Source organism: Phoca vitulina, unplaced genomic scaffold (genome assembly GCF_004348235.1).
Source record: "Phoca vitulina isolate PV1807 unplaced genomic scaffold, GSC_HSeal_1.0 scaffold76, whole genome shotgun sequence".
NCBI lineage: Eukaryota > Metazoa > Chordata > Mammalia > Carnivora > Phocidae > Phoca > Phoca vitulina.
The window spans coordinates 5,914,851-5,935,617 of NW_022589779.1; the positions used below are offsets into that span (position 1 = coordinate 5,914,851).

Below are 20,767 nucleotides of genomic sequence, written 5' to 3' on the forward strand. Positions count from 1 at the left end.
ACCATATTTTAAGGTAACCAAATAGTTCTAGGTATAAAGGCAAGCTCTATTTTACTGGAAAAAAAATGTCAGAATATAGAATGAATGATGGTATTAAAATTATTTTGCAATTCTTATTGAAATTATTGACACGTACAAGGGTTTTAAAACAAGTGTTAAAACATGAGGTTTATGTTTGAAGAGGAACTAGGCATATGCATGGTATCAAAGTAATGCCATGCAAATTACTTCCTAGTCATGAGTTTATAAAGTAGGGATGAGACTGCCATATCATTATTTCAGTATCAGTCTAAGCATCAATAATTGAGCATTAATCGAAGAACATGAAAGATGCTATACAAAGTATACTACATTACCTATATTTATTCTAGCCCAAAATGTTTAACTTGAATCCAGCAAATCTTTACAACTAATATTTCTCAAAGATTTCAAAAGGCCATTTTTATATCTATTGACTATTATAAACAAGGTGTTCTGGATCGCTAAGTGACAGCGCAAGGGCAGAAGAATGAGGAAATGTGTGCATTACTGCATTGTGCTTAGAGATAAATTTTGTTTTACTATGATTCATTGTACTTAAGAAATAAGTTTGGCAAGAGAGGACTGGCTTAGAGTGTTGACTTCGTGTATTGCAACACTCGAATGTCTGTTTGAAGTCTTATTTGGGGCAAGTACAACTCTCAAATTGAGTCTATCTCCTGGTTGCCGAAGAAATGGCTTTCATTCTCACATCACATGTGAGACCTGATATTTGAATTGTAGAGATTCTTAAATAAATCTGCTTCCATGGCCTGGGGTTATGCCCACCTATGTATCTTCTATAATTCTCAGAATTAGGCCAGTCGCCACAAAGTTTTGGGATCAATGGAAAGTTGGTAGAGTATAGCGTGTGTGTAATTTTTTTACAACTGAGTAAAGTGAAAATACAGTAATATTGTGTATAATGTAATATTCCCCAAAGAGAGTAACCATAACAGCTTATGTTTCTTAAGTTCTTTCTTATCACAACACTGTAAAATAAAAAAAAATTTTTTTAACTCCACTTTACAGATGAGGAAAGAGGTCTCACAGCTAGTAAATGACAAGGCTAGCATTATATATCTGATGTTAGAGTTGGAGCTCAACCCCACTACACTATACTACTTCAGTGAGTCAAATTTATATTGATGAACTTTGTAATATTGATTAAATTGATTTTTTAAAAAGACTTATTAATTTATTTTTAAAGATTTTATTTGTCAGAGAGAGAGAGAGCGCACAAGCAGGGGAAGCAGCAGGCAAGGGAGAAGAGGATCCCCATTGAGGAAGGAGCCTGATGTGGGACTTGATCCTGGGACCTTGGGATCATGACCTGAGCCAAAGGCAGATGCTTAACCAACAGAGCCACCCAGGCATCCCAAGACTTATTTATTTTAAAGAGTGAAAGAGTGTGTGTTTGAGAGAGGGGCAGAGGGAGAGAGAGAGAATCCTCAAGCAGACTCCCCTCTGAGCACTGAGCCCAATGTGGGGCTTGATCCCAGGACCCTGAGATCATGACCTGAGCTGAAATCAAGAGTCAGCTGCTTAACTGACTGAGCCACTCAGGCGCCCCTTTGATTAAATTGATTTTAAGATTTTCTTTCAATTTAATAGTAATACTAACTCATAACAGTTTCTGGATTATCACCCACTAACCTAATGGGAACATCTTTGCATAAAATGAAAGTACTTAGTTCTTGTCAAATATTAGCACTGAAGAAATAAAAACATTAACAGAATACTTTCAACTATTCTTTTTTCCAGAAAACAGTGCTAATCAAGGCAAAGCCTGAACTGTTTCACTTGACTTTTTTTGCTACTTTTTATGAATTTGACAGTTGTGCATTTGGAATCTGTTCAAATTCTATTTGTAGCTGAATCATGTGAATGCCAAGGAGATCAGTACATCTGCTTCTTAGCATCTCTAGAGTAATCTGTATTTGCAGAATGCTTTATATAAATTTGAACATGTTAATGTGCTTAATCAGATTTATTTACCATAGGTCATATGATATTTGGCCTTTCACAGTGGTTTAATAGAGGTTTGGAGCAAATAACAGATAGCATGAGTTGCTATTGATTTAAATACTTTTACCAAAAAATAATCATGGACATGGGACACCTGGGTGGCTCAGCTGGTTAAGTGTTCACCTCAGGTTGTGATCTTGGGGTCCTAAGATTGAGCCCCGCACAGGGCTCCCTGCTTGGCAGGGAGCTTGCTTCTCCCTCTCCCTGCTCATGATTTTTCTCTCTTTCCCTCTTAAATAAATAAGATCTTTAAAAAAAATAGACATGATAAAGAGGAAATGATTACTATCTTAAGGGTAGAAAATAACAAGTAGTAGGGCGCCTGGGTGGCTCAGTTGGTTAAACAACTGCCTTTGGCTCAGGTCATAATCCTGGAGTCCTGGGATCGAGTCCCACATTGGGCTCCCTGCTCAGCAGGGAGTCTGCTTCTCCCTCTGACCCTCCCCCGTCTTGTGCTCTCTCTCTCTCAAATAAATAAATAAAATCTTAAAAAAAAAAAAGAAAATAACAAGTAGTAATTGTAGAGTACATTCCCATGGATTTGACCTACAGATAGAGAAAAGAAAAGTGACATAATTTGAAGGTAGGTTTTTCTCCCCCTAAAGTAGGGGCCTGATTATCCAGTATGTGTCCTTAAGAAATGAGACATTTTAAAAAAACATAATCACATATAATTATCATGCCTAAGATGATTAATAATTCCTTGATATCATTTAATATCCAACCAGTAGTAGTATTTCCCTGATTATCTCATTAATGTCTTTTTATAAAAATGATTTGAAACAGGATCTAAAAGAGGTCCATACATTGTATTTGGTTGATATATCTGATGAGTCTACTTTTTTTAATAAACATTTGTAATTTTGGGGTGCCTGGGTGGCTCAGTTGTTAAGCGTCTGCCTTTGGCTCAGGTCATGATCCCAGGGTCCTGGGATCGAGCCCTGCATCAGGCTCCCTGCTCAGCGGGAAGCCTGCTTCTCCCTCTCCCACTCCCCCTGCTTGTGTTCCCTCTCTCTCTATGTCTCTCTCTGTCAAATAAATAAATAAAATCTTTAAAAAAAAAAAAGAACATTTGTAATTTTATTTAAAAAAATAAAACATCACAACCATGAACATTGTTACAGTTAGAGGCCCTCTTGGTTTTCCACAGTGATACTGAGCATGTTCACAAGGGGTTCCCATTGTTTAGTCTTAGTTTATTTTTAATTTAATTTAATTTTTTAAAGATTTTATTTATTTATTTGGGAGAGAGAGAGAGCATGGCAGGGGGGGAGCAGAGGCAGAGGGAGAAGCGGACTCCCCACTGAGCAGGGAGCCCAATGCAGCACTCCATCCCAGCATCCTGGGATCATGACCTGAGCTGAAGGCAGATGCTTAACTGACTGAGCCACCCAGGCACCCCTGTTTAGTCTTAGTTTAAACAACCAAAACAACCATCTTTAAAAGAAGGAAAAAAAAGTTCAGCACACTACCGTTTAACTTGTTTTAATGTTTCTTCACAAATGGTGAAAAATACTAAAGTACAGACAAGGTATAATCACCATGTTGTGGCCAACCTTATAAATATGAAATTATAAATTTAAAACATTTTCTGGTTTAAAAATAAATCTGGTAGTCAGTGAAGCTGTACGGGGTCTCTGCGTCTAGTAGGGACAGTCTCTGCGTTCCTGACAGTGCTCACCTTTAACCATTTTTCCAGGTCCTCCATGCCCACCTCTTCTTCCTCCTGTCTGTTCCATCAAAGGTCCAAGGGGCCCACCAGGGCCGCCCCATCTTCCTCCACTAAAGCAACCTCAGTCCATGCCCCAGCCACCACGGAAGCCACCTCTTTCTCCACCATGACCACTTCTGAACATCCCATTGGGACTACTGCAGTCCATGAGGCTGCCTCTTCCTCCCCGCATGCCACCAGGGCCACCTCTGCCACGGTCACCACCCGGGGGTGGAAAGGGTGGTTGGAAGGAAGCCTTCAGGCTTCGAGACGTTGCACTGGTTGCATTCTATTCTCTGGGCGAAGTTCTGGTTTCCACACCCTTGATTGGGGCACTGCCAGTCTCTAGCTCAGTGCTGGACGTTTCCTCCTCCAGATGGGAACCCCAGGGCCCTCTTGGGGGAAAGCCACCTCTGTCTCCTCCATGGCTTCCCATGTGACCCATTGGGACCCCCAGGACCTCCTGGGCCCCCTGGACCTCCACGGAGTGGCTGTGGCATCCCTCTGCCCTTTCAGGGAGGCATACCACCCTGCATGCTGTACATCGGAGGCTTCTTCCTAGCAAGAGAAACCTTAAGTTTGCTCCATTGAAATTCTTTCCCATCAAACCACTCCATGGCAACCTTGGCAGTTGGTGGGTCTTCATAGGACACCATAGCATCACCTTTGGGCTTTCTTGTTTCCTTGTCCAAGTAGATATGGATCATGGGTTGTCCAGTTCTCTTGTTGATCTTAACAATCCCACACTGCTTAATGAAGTCTGCCAGATCATCTAGGATCACACTGTCATTTAAGCCTTGCACATAAATTGCACTGTTGTCAGAGTCTTCATCTGGATCTACAGGTGGGCCTAGATCAAGATCTGGTCCTTCGACCATGGGTCCACCAGGTTTATTGAAGCCACCTCGCTCTCCAGCACCCATTCCACTATGTCCTCCTCCCTGCCCACCTCTGCTCATGCCTCCACGATCAAATCCCCCTCTTTCCCTGCCCCGGTTATCAGGCCCACCCATGTTCCCATTCTCTCCTGGTCTGGAAAATCCTCCAGACTCCTGCCCATAAACACTCATGCTCCTGGGGTGGTCCTGTTGGAATGAACTCTGCTGCCCGTAGCTGCTGCTCTGTTGGCTATACTGACTTGGAGCCTGGCTGTAGGATCCAGTTTGGGAGGGATAACTAGTGGGCAGCTGCTACCCATAGCTGCTTTGTTGACCATAGCTACTTGCTGTCCATAGCTGCTGGGCTGTCCATAGGTGTTCTGCTGAGAGTAACTGCTCTGATCATAACTAGTTGGCTGTGCAGAGGAACAGCTGGTAGGGAGATAAGATGGTGGTACCCTGACTGGCTGGGGTCAGCTCCCAGGGGTAGCTCCCAGGTATCTGGGGATAACTATAGTTACTCTGTCCACATCCTAGGCTGTGCTGGTTGTAACCTCCTGTGCTAGACTGAGGTTGACTAGTCTCAGCAGATTTGTTACCATCCTGCGGTTTTGCAGGTTCAGTGGCTGCCAGCTGCTGCCCATAGGCTGGGTAAGCAGACTGAGTGCCATATGCAGACTGAGCTGCATAGGAGGCCTGTAGTGACCATAGCAGTGGTATCATAAGCACCAGTGCCATACCCCTGAATAGGCAGACTGTATGCCTGGGGGGCAGTTGGAGTGGTGTAACCAGCGGGAGGCTGTTCCATAAGAAGTTGCCTAGGCGGTCTGCCCATAAGTCGCAGTTATCTGAGTCTGGGTATAGTTGACATCAGTGGGCTGTCCATAGGTTCCATAACTTTGCTGCCCATATGCCTGGGTGGTCTGTGCATATCCTTGAGTGGGTTGTAGCTTGGCAGTAGGTACTATAATCCGTGGACACCATTTTAATGTTGATGAGTCTATTTTAATATGTAATAGTGCCCCATTTTTCCCCTTGCCTTTATTTATTGCATAAAGTTCATTTTCTTCTAGAATTTTCCCTGTTCCTAGTTTAGATCATTGTATTCATATGGTGTACTGCTTTTCTAATAATTTCAGGAAGGGGGGCTGGGAGGCAAACGATGTTAGGTCCAAGACTATTGGCTGACAACAAAAGAAAGTTAGTCAAAATAATCAACACAATGTGGTACCACAAGGGGCAAAGTGTTTGGTCATCTCTGGAAAGGAGCTGATATTTAAAAAGAAAATAAAAAATAGATGTATCCCAACTCTAGTCCATTCCAGGAGTGCTTTATAGGGATTAAGTGTTAAAGGAAACCAGTGGGGGAATGGGATTGGGAATCTGGTCTCAGCTGTCTGTGTGTATAATACCAGCAAGTTAGGCTCCCATAGGAACTGACTGAAAACAACTAGGGGAAAATAGCAACAGGGCCTAGAACAGAGGGATGAACCTGACAAGAATGCTTTGGACAGACATTACTGGAATATAGGGGTAGGTGCCTTCTTTCTTCACCTTGTCACTTCTGGGCACCAGTGTTCTGGAGAAATAAGAAAGATAATAAATACCTAGGAGATTTGACAAAAGTAATCCAGGCAGCACCTGTCCTTGTTGGGAGGGATGGGTAGATGCTGCTATTTGATAATGTTGTCGGTATGGCACCTTCTTTGCCAGCAGAGAAGAGTACAAATGGCAGTTTTGAAAAACTGTTAGTTTATAGGGCAAGGCCTCTTGCTAGCTTCCCATTCATTTCAGAAAAGAGGTGGAGTAACCTACAGCTACTTAATAATTTTTTTGTAAACAGGATGGGCCTTGGACCCAGTAAAAACTGATAACTTATTAAATTGAAAGAATTAATGTACAGTCTGGCTTATATGAATTGAATTACTTGTGAACTGTCAGAAAGTTTATAGACATATAAATACAGGTTGGACAAAGCTAACTGGAATAATCTATACTAGTAATATATAATCTCTTATATGTTAAAAAATATAAAGTAATGAAAGTCATTTAGACATTATGCAGTGAAATTATAGATTTGGTTTTCTCAGGAAAGTATTATAGAAGTAAATATGTTTTGAATAATCTCATATGGCTGAGGAAAAGAAAGGGTAAAGCTTTGGTTAAAAAAAAAGTAAGGCGGGCGCCTGGGTGGCTCAGTTGGTTAGGCAACTGCCTTCGGCTCAGGTCATGATCCTGGAGTCCCTGGATCGAGTCCCGCATTGGGCTCCCTGCTTGGCAGGGAGTCTGCTTCTCCCTCTGACCCTCCCCCCTCTCATGTGCTTGCTCTCTCTCATTCTCTCTCTCTCAAATAAATAAATAAAAAATCTTTAAAAAAAAAAAAATAAGGTATAATTTCTTTGCATCGTAGTTACTACAACTTCGGAAATTTAAGGAATTATGTGTTCTATGCTTTTCATGTTTACGTAATTGTGATAAACAGCTTTTTATACACTCTCTTGAAATTGAAATGAAAAACATATTTACAACTGGGAATGTGTAGTCTAGGTAGATACCAGAAAGAGATGGGTTCTTCTTCTCCCTTTATAAAAATTTATTTCGAGTTCAGGATGCCCTCTGAGCTGAATTAAAACTCAGGAGTCAATCTTTACAGCCTGAGCATAGATTTCTAACTATTTCCAGAGATGGTATTAAAAGTCATAGCATGCACCTAATTTTGAATAGGCAATGTGGGTGGAAAGAGTAGGCAGAGCTTTTCAGTAAGAGTTAATTGTTCTTAACCTGTGAATACATAATTATATAATTTGTTATGATGAACTTTCATTTTTAGACTTCTATGGTGGGACTCATTAATGCTTCATAGTTATGTGAAAAATAGTATATAATTCTACTTTCTATTACTCTAAATCATGATCTCCTAAATATGTGTTAATTTCTTAGTCTGATTATTAATAAATCATCTTCACTGGTACATTATGCAAATTTGAAATAAAAATGTCATGAAGAAAAACATTTAAAATGCTATACCAGTAGAGTTATTTAAAAAGAGAATACCAATAAAACATTAATACAGTTTTGCCTAAATGGATCAGAAAAGAGGAAAAAAATAAATGGAAATGTTTAGTATTTTTGCTTTTAAGGGCATATACCAGATGGAAATGATAATACAAATGGATAGAATACTTAGTCTGATGAGGTCTGTTTAATAGTAGGTATAAAGTGAGAATCTGATTGGACTTATTCTGATGTTAGGAATATGAGTGATTGCTATTTTTTCTTTTAAAAATATTAAATAATTTTAACAATTCTGTTTTGCATAGTCAGTGGTTTTTAGATTCATGCAAATATTTAGCACTTTCTTTATTTTTTTATTTTTTATTTTTTTATTTTTTTATTTATTTATTTGACAGAGAGAGAGACAGCGAGAGCAGGAACACAAGCAGGGGGAGTGGGAGAGGGAGAAGCAAGCTTCCTGCCAAGCAGGGAGCCCGATGTGGGACTCGATCCCAGGACCCTGGGATCATGACCTGAGCCGAAGGCAGATGCCCAACGACTGAGCCACCCAGGCGCCCAATATTTAGCACTTTCAATGCTCTTCCTTTAGTCTTAACTTTCAGACCTTTTATTTGGGATCATTTCATTTTTTTTCTGAAGAAAGAAATTTCTTTAGACTTTCTATTAGTGAGAATCAGTATTAGCAGCAAACTCTGCTTTTGCTTGCCTGAAAATGCCTTCATTTTGGCCTCATTCTTAAAAGATCTCTTCAATGGGCATTGAATTCTAGGCTAATCATCATTTTCTTTTAGGCCACTGAAGACATTATTCCACTGTCTCCTGATTCTATTGTTTGTTACTGAGGAAAGCCAATTACCAGATATTTTGAGGATAATCTATTTTTTTTCTCTTCTACTTTTAAGGTTTTCTTTTTTTGTTTTTGGTGTTTTGTAATTTTACTATAATGTATATAAGTGTAGATCTATTATTCTTTAACTTGCTGGGGATTTCCTAAGTCTGTGGGTTAGAGTCTTTCATTAGTTCTGGAAAGTTTTCAACCATTATCTTATCAAATACTGCTTCTGCCACATTTTCTCTTTCCTATTCTTTTGGAGTACTGATTTATTTTATACTTTCTCAGAATGTCTTCGATGTCACTTAAAGTCTCTTTATATTTTTCATTTATTTTTCTTTTTTCTATTGCATTTGGGCAATTTCATCTCTTTCTCCCAGTTCACTAAATTGTACTTCTGCTATGTCAAATAGACTATTAAACATGTCCACTGAGTTTTAAATTTTAATAATTTATATTTTTTATTCTTTAAATTCTATTTAAAAAATATCTTTATTCTTTGTACTTTCTTGTTCTCTGTACATATTTTCAAGGTTGCCCTTTATTTATATTTTATATAGTTATTTTACAGTCTGTGTGTAATTTCAGTATCTGAAGTCCTTCTGAATATGTTTTTGCTATCTATATTCACTGTTTCTCACTAATGCGGTCTCATTTTCTTCTGTGCTTGTTATTGTTTAAAATATGAACTGCTCGGGGCACCTGGGTGGCTCAGTCGGTTAAGCACCCAACTCTTGGTTTCAGCTCAAGTCATGATCTCAGGGTCCTGGGATCGAGCCCCGCATCGATATATAAATATCTTGCAAACAAATCTACAGATCTTATAAATAGACTACTTTTTAATAGAAATTTTTAGTTGGGTGCTTACCAAATATCTAGGTGACTATTTTGAAGGTGTCTATTATTTTATTTTACTAAATAGAAGAATATTATTGTTCTACAGTGCATTTAGCCTTTGAACCACTAATCTGTTGGTTTACATTCACTTAAGCTGATTTGTGAGATTATATTACATAATAATTTCAAAATCTCTGTGATTTAGGACAATACATATTTATGATTTACTCTTGTTTCATGTTAGTAGCTGCAGGTCAGCTGCTGCTGTATTGCTCCAGGGTAAAGGTCAGTTGCAGGTCTGCTCCATGTATTTTCTCATTCTGATAGCCTATTTGCAACATGCCTTTTTTATGGCAGGCAGCATAAGACTAAGAGATTGACCTGAATGTTGCACTCAAATTTAAAGCAGTTAGCATGTATTACATCTGTTTATAAACCACTGGTTAGAGCAAGTTACATGGCCAAGAGTAATAATATAATCTACCACAGTCTTATTGTGTTGAATACCTTATTCATGTTTAAGGTTGCTCTTAATCTTCTCTGAGAAAATGAGGATTTTAACCTAAAATCCTCATCAGCAATTTTTGGCAACATAAGTGTCTAAATGGAAAGGCTAAAGGTAAAACAAAAACAACCTCAAGCCAATCTCTCTCATTCTAGGTCAGGGTTGATACATATTCTGTGGGAAAAATTATCATGCCTGTCAGTGCTTTAACTGATTTGGAAAAAGAACTTCTCATTCTCAGAAATGTATAATTAATTAAACACTAGGCAATAAGAGATTAATTCTCATTGGAGTTAAAATTGGATAGTTATAATAAAAGTGGATAGTTTTAATAAAAAGTTTTGTTTAAAAATGTTATTCTTAAAATCATTTTAAGAGTAGAAAACTTGTAGGGTATCTCAACATAGCAAATGGGAGTTACAGGATATTTCTCAATTACAGTGCAGGATTACATATTACAATTTGTTTATGTTGTGATTACATCACAAATGCTAGATTGAATGACCATTTCCTGGACTCATAGAATATTAGATTTGAAAAGATCTGAAAAGTATGTATTTCTGAATTTGAATATATTGATACATCATTTTGTTGCAATCAATTGTGAGGTATGTCAAAATCATCATTTATGGCAAGCAATTATTATTAGCAACAGTTAAAATACAGACAATTACAAAAGATACACTTACATTTGTTGTCCCATATCTTTACTTTCATGAACTTGCATTGATTTTTTTTTTTTTTTGAGTGTGGTTGATAGGAGTTACAACTAGTCTGACAAGAATTTGCACAATCCTGAGTGTACAATGGTTATTTCAAATGTGAATATCATCACTGAAAAAAAAGGTTGAATGACACTGGTTAAACAGCATATAGTCCAACTTCCTACTTTTATCAGAACTTGAAATGCAGGGAGTAATTCATCTAGTCAAAGTCTAATTAGCAAGGTCTATAACCTAGGCCACCTTGCTTCTAGAACAGTGCTTTCTATTCCAATAAAAGACCATTTATTTTCAACAGCCAATGTAAGAAATTTGGGCTGAGGCAGGAGAGGATTGTCAAGGCAATTTGCCTTCTCTTTCTAATCTTTAGTTTTAGTTCCCAAAGTAAAGGAAAAGCAACAGAGAAAGAGAGCTCAGAGCGTATATTTTGCCTGTTATTTGTGCTCTAAGAACATTCTTTTTCAAATCTATTTGATTGCAACTCACAATAAGAAACAGTTTAAATCACAACATAGGACACACTCTTACCCTTTCCCACAAATGAAACAAAAATTTCACAAAGCAATTTCTTGTCCACACTAGGTACGTACTCTGATCTTTATATTCTATTCCATTTTAGCTTATTTCATTAAAAAATTAATTTTTGAGTCAGTATAAAAAAATACTGTTCTAGAAAATAGGTGACAGGTTTCAATCTGTTGACAAACTCCGAAGTTACTAGCTTTGCTGAAATAGTGTCATTCACAGAATAATAAACGTCTCTCATATTTATTTGAACTACAATATCTCAGACTTCAGAACAGAACCTGTAGAATCTTTTCCTCATTGGAACACCAGCTCATTACCAATCCACAGATTCCAAGACTCATTGTTTTTCACATTTTAACATCTCTGAATTCAAGATGTGTCCTAAAAATATCAGTGGCATGGCATAGTTTAATTGGCAGTGTTTTTCTCTCTTGAGTAACACGAAATAATGGTGAGTCTTAAAATCCATGATTTCTTAGTGTGCCCATAAAATACATTGATCTTAATGATTACATAAGCCAAACTCTATTGCTTATTCATTTCAAAGTAACCAGCTGATCAGAAAGCTTTTTGATGTCATATTAAGAAAATGTAATGAGGGCATAGACTTGCTTAAGCAAAACCCTTAGTTCTGGGCTAGAAGGAAAAATGACTTACAAACTGAGAAAACGTTCTCATGTGCTTTCATTGTTAGCAGGGTTTGATTATGATCTTTCTGCTTTTCTACCTCCCTCATTTCTGTATTGTTGCTTTTCCTCTGGTGACCAGCATATTCTTTTCTTCTCCTCACCAGGGTTGGGGGTTGGGGGACAGAGTTCCTTTTAAAAGGAAGGCAAAAGGTATGTCCAAAAGTTAAGGTACTTGGGAAAAAAAAAAAAAAAAGGATTAGTCTTTATTTTAAAAAATGGAACAAATTGCCAAAATCCTGTGTATCTGTTTAAACTGCCACCAACCTAACACATTGTAAGACTTAATGACTGTAAAACCGGCACGAAGGATGCTGAAACTGACTAGGAACAAAAATAAGTTTGCTAGGCTATTTTCATCCCAGCGTGATTGAAACGCACCATCCTTTCTTCAAAAATAAAAACCTCTAATGAGGAAAACAGTAAATTAAATTCACAATTAACGTGCTACTAGAAATCGGAACAATTCGTTACTGCTTTTTAAGCCAGACACCACGATGCCTTCTTTTTTCCTTTGTTTGGCTAAAACTTTAGCCACAGCCAGGGCTGAGGAGGCGGGTGTCATGCTCGCGCCTCCGGGCCTCCGAGCCTCCGAGTGGGCGTGGGGTCCTAAGTCCTGACCAGGGAGCTGCATTGTGCAGTCTCCTCAGATTAGGCAGGGCCCTGTAAGACCGGTCCAGAAGGCCTCGCCTCAGCAGGTCACAGGCGTGGAGCGGGCGGCGGTGGGCTCGCATCCCGAAGCCGCCTTCGGGTGTGCGGAGGCAATTCTGCGGCGGTAAGTCTCTGGTAGAACAAGGTGTTGACAGTTGCTCCCGCGCGACTCACGCCTGACCCGCAGGGGAGGCGTCTCCGCGACCGCCTCCGCGCGCGGTCATGTGACGGGAAAGGGGGGTTGGCTGGAGCCCGCGAGCTGGGGGGGCGGGGCCTGGAGGGGGAGGGAGCTCGGATGTGAAGGATCTTGGCGGCTCTAGGTGCTCAGAGAGGCGGCGACGCGGCCGATGACAACATTAGGCCGCGACGCGCTCCGGGCCGGGCGGTCGTGGGAGCGGTAGCCCGAGCCGCCGCTGCAGCGATAGTTTTTACCGCGGCAGTAGCCGCAGCCAGTATCGGGCAGAAGAGGGGGGAGGTGGAGCCCGCCCTGGCGGGAGGACCGCGGGCCCGGAGTTCCCGCCCCCCTCGCGTGCAGAGCCGGCAGCGCCTTCGCGGCGGCGAGCCAGCGCCCTCGGTCTGGGCTCGCGCCCTAGCTGCCGCCGGCGACAGCAGCCGAGAGAAGTTGGGGTCCGCCCGGGCGCGTGCAGAGCCCCGGAGGAATCGGCCCCCTGCTCCCCGCCTCTCCGGGGGTTCCGCACCGGTGAGTGTCACGCCGGTTCCTGAGTCGGGGGGGCGACGGGTCTGCACCCCTCCGGGCGACTGCACCCCCTTATCCCCACGTTCTGAGCTCGGGCCGGCGGGGGCTCCCCGCACCGGAGAGTTCCTGTTTGGGTCCTTTGTCCCCTTGTGGAGTGGGGGATTCCAAAGGCCGGCGGGGGTGGAGTGTTTTGGGGCCCACAGTACGTGCGTGTGCAAACCTTACAAAGCCGCGTCGGGGCGGGGGTGGTAAGAGCATTCTGACCGCCCTGAGTGCCTCCTCGCGAAGTTTGGGCGGACCGCGGGGTCTTGCCGGAAGCCCCCGCGCGGGGGAGAGCTGGTGCTTTGTCACTTGGCGCGGTTAAGGCGAGGCTCCGGTTTTCCTATGACAGCCCCGGAGGAGGCTGTACCGCGCACCGCAGACCGCACCCGCCCTTGCAGAGCCGAGTGACACGGTGTCGTTCCTCTAAACTCAGTTCCTGTGGCCGACTTGTAGGAGGAAGACGAAGCCTTTGCTGTACTTTTGAATGTAATGTTTGTTTCTAAGCCCTTTCTCAAGAGTGAAATCAGGTTCTAAGGAGCTTCACATGGAGCACGCTTCTGGTTCATTGAGCCACCCACTCAAGACCAACTGAGTGAAGCAACAGTATATGCAGATTTTCCATTCACAAAAGTCATTTAACCCTCGTCTTTATGAGAGACATCTGCGTTAGGGAACTTGCCTAATTTCATTTTATCTAAATACTGTCTGAAATGATAGATAACTTGGGCTCCTCAAACAGATGGGAAAACTTATCTGATGATGGTATAAGCATATTTGCGTTAAATAATTATAATTAAGTTTTTGCCTTCCTAATGCTAGAGGACTTGAGTGACTTATAATTAGTATGAGAATACTATAGTAGGGTTATTAGTTTTAATTAACTTCTCCTGAAACTTAGCCTCAGATTAGTGCCATTTTAGGTCTTTTCAGATAATCATTTAAGTTTTTGCCTCCCTTAGGATTCCAAGGAAAGCAAGGATTGTAGAGGGACGTGGGTGAATTGCTTGTTAGATATTCTCCATTCCATCAGGTGTTGTCTACAGTTGATCATGTTGAGAGACTATGGTAAATTTTTATGCTTGCTAGAAACGCGTTTTACAGTGAAATTAAGATCATGCTAGTTTTATAAAACAGTTTGGGAAAGGGAGAGTAAGGGTATGCAGTTTGTCCTTTATAGAAAGTACAGCTAATTTCAAGTATTTATACCCCTTTTTTGATAGCAACTATGTATGGAATGACTACAATATACCTGTTCAAAGTACTGGGAAAGGGAATAGATGAAACATAAGAACTACCTTTTAGGTCTTTAATTATGGAGATTAGGTTGTTGCGGTCAAATTCCACGTGAACCGTTTGAGCCACAATACATTGTACACAGCTGCTTAGAATTGGTTTTTAAAAAGGGTCATGGTTTATTTCTTTCTTGTTGAATATTAATATGGTATCTGTGATCTGGAAAAGGTGCTGCTGTCCTTTTTCAGTTAGAGTATTATTACATTTTAGAGTCAATCAAATATGTTTCTTACAGCAGCACATTTATGGCACTTATAAATTTGGCAAGATCTAGTTTCTTGGTTCATTTTTTAATTGAAAACCCTTATGCTGTGGGGATAAATATACAATTCTGTGTAATGAAGTTATGTTTTAGTTTTGATTTAAGAAAAAAATGATAAAATTATGATTTTACCAAATCTTGATTACAAAAGGATCTGTCTTGTTAAAAGACAAATTGCAGAATTTCTTTAGTGAGTACTCTTAGTACATTTAAACTTGTTTTGGTTTATAAATAATCCTTCAAGAGCAGGTTACTTGGAGCATGAGTGACAGAATAAGGAATTGATACTTAGATGTAGTTTTCTGATTTTGTGGAAAAGTCTTATGCTAATAGCAGTACCGGAAGTGTTATATTTGAATATTTGTAATATCCAAAGATGAACACATTTATAGCAATGATCTTGGAGTATCAGGAGATTCAAAAGTAGAAGGACATAGGTCCTTCCTTATTTTTACGAATATGATATACATGTAATCCATAAATACAACTTGAATTGAAAAGTCTCTGGGTACTGCATTAGTGAAGTTGCCTGGTGCAAGGAGATTAGTGGAGATGCTTGATTGGAGCAGTTGTAACGAAGTATCATTTTCTTGTGGATGGGACTCAGGAAGGGATGCCTGCACTAATGTGTAGATGTAGATTTCACGTTTGTATGTTGGAAACCCTTGAAAGATTTTAGATCTGTCCTTCTTTCTACCTTGGTTCCTCACTTCCTCATATTTCTTTGAAGGCATGAAGTTGAAGGTCTCACCTGAAAGACATGTTAGAAAGAATTTTTCCTCCCTGAAAAATGTTATCAAGTATGCAAGGGAGAAAGCTTTCTTCAGAGACCTTGCAGGGGAGGAATCTTTGTCGTAGAACATCATACTCTTATACTCTAAGTTGTTTTTACCTTTTTAAGAGATGCAAACGACGTGAGTCATCTGTGATAGCAAGGGCCTGTCTTTTTTGTTCACCATTGACTCTTCAAATGCTTAATAGTTACTGAATGAAAAAAATGCAGTTCCATATATATGACAGGAGAACGAAGAGGAGTGTGTGATAATGTAGTCCAAAATAGATACAAGGAGTGAGATGGTAAGGATGTTGGATTGGGAGGAAGGGAGCAGGTCACAATTGGGAAGCTCTTTTAGGGGAAGTAATTCTTGAGTTAGGTTTTGCTTAAAGCTGTGTATCTGAAGATAAGCAGGTGTTTTAAGGGGGTAGACAGCATGAACAAAGCATTTACATTGGACTGGGTAATCATGTGGGATTAATAAGCACAGTGAGGTTTTTTTTGGTGACATTATGAATAACTTTTTTTCTCCCCTTTGGTGGTGACATTATGAATAATTTTTCTTCTCCCCTTACAACTGTTGCCTCTCCCAGATGAGAAGATTGGTACACTTTATAAGAACTAAGATTTAGAGTACTTGAATTGTGGAAGTGACAGTGGTATAGTGAAAGCAAGAGCATCAAACCGGCGGGGGAGGGGGGGAGGGTGGTCAGAAAATTTGAATTGGATTTCTGATTAAATCTTATACAAGCAAGTGTAGGCAAATCACTGGGCCTTAGTTTCCTCATTTGTAAAAGGAGGATAATAATCCTTATCCCATGTGGTTGTTGGGAGAATAAAGTTACATAATGTATATGGAGGTGATCTAACACATAGGAGGACGTTACGTTAAATTGTTTAAAATAGATCTTTGTCAGGGGCGCCGGGTGGCTCATTTCGTTGAGCGTCTGACTCTTGATTTTGGCTCAGGTCATGATCTCAGGGTTGTGAGATTAAGCCCAATGGCTCCAGTGGGCATGGAACCTACTTGGGATTCTCTCTCTCCCTCTTCCCCTCCCCACCATGCTCACTTGCTCTCACTTTCAAAAAGAAATAGATCTTTGTTTTTAGATTATTAAAAACATATTTTGGTATATTTATCATGAACTCTAATATCTACTTGACCTTTGAGTTGACCCTTTAAATTACCTTTAAATTTGTATCAAAATTGTAGATGCTTAGTTTTCTTTCAAGCATAATGTTTTCTGATAGAAATGAAGCTTAACTTTTTTACTTTAATGTTACTACAAAAAATGCTAGATGCCTCAGATTTTTAAAGCTTTAAGTAAGGGATGTGTGTGGCTGAAAATCTGAGCCTTTAGGTATTTCTTCTCTACAGATTTTGTTTTTGAAGAAATTGCCCATGCCTATCATGCCATCTGTTCATTGTTGTGAAGAAACGGGATTTTCCAGAAGTATCCTCTATATGTTTTTAGTGATTCGAGTGACTATAAACCATGAAGGATCTCTACCTGCTGTGCTTTATTTTAGAATTCAATATTTTTTGAACGGGCTAATAGACTTCTGCATCATTTCTTATCTAAGATTTTTGCTCTGGTAGCTGTTCTTTTATGAATCTCAAAATTTCATTATTCTTTGTGAACTCTTTGTAGTGTTTATAATCCATGGAGCAGTCTATCTTGTGTATAATATTTGGAAGGGAATTATTAAAAAAACTAAAAAAGAGTCTTGAGTCTTAAAATGAAAAAGAAGCCATTTAGCCACCATCTTCCATATTCACAAAAGCCTGAAAAAAAGATGAAATGGTTTTGAGCTTGAAGACTCTTTTCAGATAAAAAGGAGAAACTTTTTGATTTAGGGTTATTAACATGATAGATTCAGAAGGATATTGTTATAGCCCCTGAAGGTGTCTTAGTAGGCATTGTTGGTAATAATAATAATAATAAAATAATAGCTACTATGTGTTGATTACTATGTACCAGTTACTACTTTAGAAGTATTTGCTATGTTATCACATTTAATCCTCACAATGAACACCTCCCCCTCTGCATCAGATTTTTTTTTTTCCTTTATTAAACCTCAGGCACTGAGAGATTAAGTGGTAGATAGTGGAGCCAGGATTTGGACTAAACCTAAGTCACCGGGAAGCTAAGTAGCAGGTGGTTGAGCCTACCAAAAGGATTTGAATTAGAAGTTTAACCTGCGCTTTGATTTAAGAGCCTGTCCTTTTACCCACCACATTATACTGCCTTGTATAGTTTATTTGCAGTTGCCCCTTGTGACAAGTCTTGACCTTCATGATCTGAGTCTATTTCAGCTATGATTTGATGAAAATACACTTTGTAATAAGATGCCATATAGCCTCGATTTTTTTTTTAATTTCACATGTATTTGACATCTTATTTTTTAAACCTTGAAAATATTTATAGTAAAGCAAAAAATTCTTTATTGTTCGTTCAGTTGCCAATTTCTCACCAGGAAATTCCAAACTAAACCGGAAATATAACAACATAGTAAATATGGTATTTTAAGGTGACTTGTTAAAATTTTTAGAATTCATACTTTCTAAGAGTAAGACTGATGCATAGACATGGTGTGGATAGGCTTTATATAGTGATATTTGAGGGTCACAAATCTATGTAATTGAAATCTGTTGAAATTTCCACCATTAAAGTAACTTGTTTTTGGCTGCCAAGTGCCACATATTAGCAGGACTAGTTTATCAGATTACATAGTTTCTTACAAAGAATTCTTGGCTCTGGCCCCTGTGGAAATTATGCAGTCTGGGTATGTAAGTTTTGATGGGGTGGGAGTATGGTAGATCTGGGGAGAGAGCAGTCCACTCTAACATTATTACAGAGTAGGAGTAAGGAGGTGGAATGCCTTGGACGTGAGGGCGCAGGTACATTTTTTTTTTTTTTAGATTTTATTTGACAGAAAGAGACACAGCGAGAGAGGGAACACAAGCAGGGGGAGTGGGAGAGGGAGAAGCAGGCTTCCCGTGGACAGGGAGCCCGATGTGGGGCGGAATCCCAGAACCCTGGGATCATGATCTGAGCTGGAGGCAGACGCTTAACGACTGAGCCACCCAGGTTCCCCTGCACGGGTACATTTTTAAAGTACAGAGTGGGGTGGAGGGATACTAGAGAGCAGCTTTGCTTACTGTATAATTTTGCCTATTGTTTTGACTATAATATTTAAAATCAGCAATCCAGAAGTAAAGAAAAATAGTGCTATGCATCATAGTGGGGAATTTGTAATAGTTCCTAGACTGTTTTGCAAGATGTGGATGCTTTATAAATGATTCTGGAAGGACTTTCTTACTGCCTGTTATTTTAGAAATCTAAAGAGGCAGAATAACACAGGCTCTGGAGCCAGACTGCTTAAGTTCACAACCTGTACAGCCACTTAATTAGCTTATTGCCCAGTACCTGGTCTGATGCAGACATGATATGTCAGTAGTGGAAGAAGATGGTGTACTGAGGCAGAGTAAGGCCCAGAGCTGCACCTTGTGAGTTTCCCGTGGTGGTTAGGTAGTATGAAAAAGATCTAGAGGTTCTCACAAAATCCTAGTGAAAGAAATAGAAATTAACAGAGTGGGAGCAAACAAGCTTGTTATTAGGTTACTATTGTGAAGGGAGAGACCGTGCAGTAATGGTTGGGGGGGAGGGCAGCTGCAGGTTCATCTCAATGCCCACCAAAATGTGTTTCCTTTTGCTGTAGTGCAGTTAAGACTGGGAAATAGTTGCTCAGCCAGGCATGCATTTCTGTCATTCTCTCCTCTATCCTTGTCATCCCTCTCTGCATCTAGGTGGAGCCATGTATGTGACTGATTTTTACTAGTGGAATGTGAATGGAAATGATGTGTTTTCACTTGTGGGTAGAGGTGACAGAAAAGCAGGTGTTCTTTATTTAACTTCTTTTTTCCAATCCAAGGAACTTGGGGCACTTAGAGGGTGGAAGGATCTAGAGACTTTAAATTACCATGTAGAAGAAAATTGTGCACCAAAGAGGAGTACCCACAACAGATTGTTATTTTAATGAGAAATTTTAATTGTGTAAAATTACTGTAAGCATGGGCTGCATAGAATGGGTAGTTGAGCTCCCAAGACTATCCATACCAACAGGAGCTGAGGTGGGGCCAAGTTAATAGATCCACTGGATATTGTTCAAATATATTCATCAGAATGTGCCATTATGACTCTCCTAAACCTCTGAAGCCCATGAGGACACAGAGGGCAGTCCATGAATCTACATTCAGATCAATCATAAACACTTCCTGTACCCATGTAAACTTTCCTACTATGCCCAGATACCATTATAAGATTGAGGAGCTGTGAGAAACTAAACATTTTTCTATAAAAGTCTGAAAAGTTCCTTTAAAGCAGGATTTCTCCAACTTGGCATTATTGACATTTTGGGTTGGATAATTCTTTGCTGTGAGTGGCTGTCCTGTGCATTGTGGTATGTATAGCAGCATCCTGATCCTCTATCCATTAGGTATCAGTAGCATCTCCCCTTAATTATACAACCAAAAATGTCTCCAGACATTGTTAAATGTCCTTTGGGGGGCAGAATCGCCCCTGGTAGAGAACCACTGCCTTAAAAATTGAGTTAACCTGAAATAAATTGTTTTAAGCTGAAAGACACTTATCTTTATTTAAAAAACTTTTTCTCCTCTTAGGAGATGGGTGGAGTTCATGGGGGAGGTTTGTTTGCGAATATGCAACAAAGGAAGCTCTGTTGTTTTTATAAAACACAGTCTATTGAATGTTGATCTGCACCTCTTAATTTATCAATTTAAACATTATCTGAATTTTCAATTTTTTCTTTCCCTTCCAAACTTATTGCCTAAACACATTGCACCCTTTCCCCCCGCCCCCATCTGTAATCCCGGCTGTCATGTCCACAGATTGTCTTTAAAGGATGAAAAACAATAAATAGTTTCAATATTATGACTATGTAAATATTAGTTATTGCTGGGCCGGGTAGTATGCCCAGATTATGATTTCTACAGATTATATTAAGCAGCCCTTGGGCCACCTGAAGAAACATGTCTATAATAACATCAAGGTCTAGTGGATTTTATTTTACTTATTTTATCAACTGCTCAAAATCTAGCCATTGAATTAAAAAAAAAAATTGGATGTGACTTCCTGTTTTCTTGGTCTTTCTGACCACCCTTTTTCTTGTATGCCTTTATCATAGTTTCCCCTCCCCCTCAACTCTTCAGCATATTGCGTTTTATATTGTGTTCCCTATTTTTCTGGAGTTGCCTCTACTTCTG

At 39.7% G+C, this 20,767-nt stretch overlaps 1 protein-coding gene and 1 pseudogene across 4 annotated transcripts in view; one reads left to right on the plus strand and one right to left on the minus strand.

The window, feature by feature from the left end:
• Positions 1-3,689: 3,689 nt before the first annotated feature.
• On the minus strand, positions 3,690-12,325 carry LOC116625291 (annotated as a pseudogene).
• Positions 12,326-12,707: 382 nt separating this feature from the next.
• OSBPL8 (oxysterol binding protein like 8) overlaps positions 12,708-20,767 on the plus strand; it is a 158,016-nt gene continuing 149,956 nt past the window's right edge. For all 4 annotated transcript variants that reach the window (XM_032393755.1, XM_032393756.1, XM_032393757.1 and 1 more), the window contains exon 1: positions 12,708-13,111. The gene's annotated coding sequence lies outside the window, so the exon portion shown is untranslated. The remainder of the gene's footprint in view (positions 13,112-20,767) is intronic.